A 3,684-nucleotide genomic window follows, 5' to 3' on the forward strand; every position below is an offset into this window, starting at 1 on the left:
AAGAGGCCTATTGCATATTTCAGTGAGAAATTGGGAGGAGCTCGATTGAACTATTCTACTTATGATAAAGAGTTTTATGCCATTGTTAGAGCTTTAGATCATTGGAGTCATTATCTCCGACCTAATCACTTTGTGTTGCATTCTGATCATGAAGCATTGAAGTACATACATGGACAACAAAAGCTCAATCCTAGACATGCTACGTGGGTTGAATTTTTACAATCATTTAATTTTGATGCCGAGTCTAAGTTGAAGAGTATGCTGAAATTACATGCTCAAGTTCGAACAAGAATAGAGAAAGTAAATGACATGTACAAAGCTAGAGCAAACAAGCATAGAAAGCAACAAAGTTACACTGTTGGAGACTTGGTATGGTTACATTTGAGAAAGGAAAGATTTCCAGGAAAACGCAAGAATAAGTTGATGCCTAGAAGTGAAGGTCCTTTCAAGATTGTTGAGAAGATCAATGACAATGCTTATAAGTTAGAACTTCCGGGAGAATATGGAGTTAGTGCTACATTCAATGTTGGCAATTTGGCTAAGTATATTCCTGATGAGGAACTTCGAGATTTGAGGACAAATTCTTTCGAAGAAGAGGAGGATGATGCAAGTCTAAGCATGGAGAACTTCGAAGATTTGCTAATCATGCATCAAGATAGCTTGTCCCTAAACATTGATTCAAGCCAAGCATTGCATGGACACTTTCTTGGATATCAAAGCAAAGCCACGGTTTGCTTAGTGGTTTTTCTTGGAGTCTAGTTCACTTTCTTGAACTTTCTTGAATTTTCTTTACTTAGATTTTGCTTACAAGTTTTTACCTTTCACTTGAAAGGGTTTTTCTTGGTTCAAGCATTAGGATCTTTAATCTTTATTTAGTTCTTTAATTTTTATTTATTTATTTAGTTGCTTTAAAAATCAGTTAGTTAGCAAAATAAATCAGTTTAGGCGTGTGCTTGTTCTCCAAGGAGTTTGGTGAATGCTTGTGCGCCAAGGTGCTTGCTCTTCAAGCAAGTTAGAATTCTAGTTTAATTAGGATTGAATTAGGGACTTGTCCTAATCTTCCTAGGTAAACTAAGTCTTATAAATAGGGCTGTAAACACACGAATATATATATAGATTAATATTCAGATTTATTTCTTAAGTTGCATACTTGAGTTTTGGTTGATTGCGATCAATTTCTGTTTTGCTTGTTTTAGTTAAAACATTCGTTTGGATTGATTAATTAGGTGGATTCTTAATTGATTAATCTTAGTTTTTGTTTAATTCTTGGTGGATTTCCTGTATAGAATTAGACTTAAACATATCCCTTGTGTTTGTTGATTTTCGGATCAATAATTCACATCAGGGTTGGAGGAAGATAGGTAGGGATGTTAGGGTGTTCCGACAGCTCACTTTGAGGCACTCTTATTGAGCCGTCTGAATAAACAGTCGACCCGTCCGAATGGTAGAAAACTCCATCGGAGCTACACTGCCTTGCTGTTCTTTTGGTCCTGGCCATAGTGTCCTACACAGACACAGAAACGGTCGGATTCGGAGAAGTTCGCAAAGCAGGATCTTTGGCCAAGCATTCGGCACTGCTAGTTCTAGATTCAGCCGTCCCCGGTGACCGGCTGATCACTATCCTACGCCGTGCCGCATGCAGTTGGGGAACCATTTTTTTTCAAAAACAAAGAAAAAATGAAGAGTAAAAAGAAATACAGGCGTTACCTTTAGAAGAAGGGAGAAAGACGCCTGGTTATCTAAAGGACAGTCGAACTGGTAGCCGAGTGTCGGATGCTTGAAAAACGATTAGGGAATTTTGAGATTCTTTAAGAGAAAAAGTCCAAGATTCTCCAGAGATTCGCCAAGGAGTGAATCCAAGAGGGGGGTCAAACCTTACTATTTATAGTGAGGTAAAAACCCTAATTTTTCCCTCCAGTAATTTTTGAATCTGACCACTCAGATACTGACACCTGTCACAGGAGTCGCGTGCAATGCACGTGTCCCCTGTGAGGGGCAAATGATTTGGGTATTTTTATACCCGGCCAGGTGGCCCAACCAGAAAGCACCACGTGTCCTCCATATAGGTGCCATTTGGACCTATGGAGTGATGACACGTGCAGGGTGGACTTTTCTCCGTCCTACGTGGACTGAAGGTCCAGCAGGGACCATTCAGTCGGCGACACGTGTCACCCAAAAGGTGCTTCAGAATCCTTTTGGGCACAGTGACACGTGTCATTCAGGTATTGGCCCTGGGATGGCGGCCTTCTCAGGCCCAAATCCCGAGGCGCCGCAAAGCAGCGTGACCTAACTCCTAGGTCACCAGATCCTAGGAGGGCACACTTTTCCCTATAAATAGGGAAATTACGTCATTTATGACGGGACACGAAAAAAGAGAAAAAACAGCGTAACATTTACAACACGAGACAATACGTCACTTACCACAGAACTGTCGTTTTCAAGGAACACACAACACTTTACCTGAGCTTGGAATCCAAGCAGATAACTTTACTTCCGCACGTTTTATCTCCGAATATTTACTGACTTAATCTTCGGAGGCGGACCACCGACCATCCGGCGGTCCGTTTGCTTTGCAGGTACATGCATCTTCAGTTGAGTCCAGTTTCAGTGTTGTAACTCTCCCGAGGGACAAAAACCCCCGAAACAGGTTTGACTTAATAATTGCATGTCTGCCTGGGTAATGATCCAGATGGATTTTCTGTTTAACTTACTGAGTTCAATACTTAGTGTAAATCAATAACGTTCGGCCAATGCTCCAATTAAAAACTAAGCACAAAAACGCTTAGTGGCTATACAACCGGTCTCAAAAAAGATCAAAGGCTAAAATGGCCGGATGGTTGCTCATTTTATAAAACCGCCTGTCCCAACATGGACAAAGGCGTCCGGCGACACCCCTTCAGGTGCAATCGTCGCATAGAACAGACTATTTGTCGGTTCTACGTACCTATGCAGACGGTAAAAATTGAATGACCAAATTGGTCAACTCATAGCCGTATGACCAGAATGATCTGTGAAGAGCGATCAAGTTACTGAATACTGAATGCCCTGGGGCATCACTCGTCACTGGCTGAAGTTCTGACTTAGGTTATTCATTCCAAAGTTGCACTTTCTATCCCAATTGGGGCAAAAGAATTGCGCAATGGCTATGCAATCTCTACCAAGATGGACAAACTCCGTCTTGTCAGTGATTGGAACGTCTGTTGGTGTACGGCTGTGCACTTGGTTTGGGGCAATCACTACTGTGATTGATTAACTTACAAACGTATCATGCTCTTTGCAGCATCAGACGTTCCCCAGTCAATCAACCAACTCCATTTGAAACCAACCACACAACCGTCCAGGGGCAAGGACAGCCAGGCTTTTGATAAGATTAGGCAAAAAAATCGCCGCATGCTTTTGATAAGTTAGGCAAAAATGCAAAAATTGAAATTCAAACGCAAACACAAAATGATCAAAACCGACTCAGTCGGTGCATTCATTAAAAGTCCACCTAACCAAACGGTCGTAGTGGATCAAATGTTAACCGGACCCCGTCCGGGAGAAAAGAGAAATTGTTAATTAACCCGGCTCCTCAGCCGGTAAATACAAAGATACTCGGCACGCAGGCCGGAAAAGCAAGTTTTTGCATACTACCGCAGAATTAAAGAAAAAATAAAAAAAGAGGGATTGGCATACTGCTGCTGA

Source organism: Chenopodium album, chromosome 7, assembly GCF_948465745.1.
Source record: "Chenopodium album chromosome 7, dcCheAlbu1.1, whole genome shotgun sequence".
In the NCBI taxonomy this organism is placed as follows: Eukaryota; Viridiplantae; Streptophyta; class Magnoliopsida; order Caryophyllales; family Amaranthaceae; genus Chenopodium; species Chenopodium album.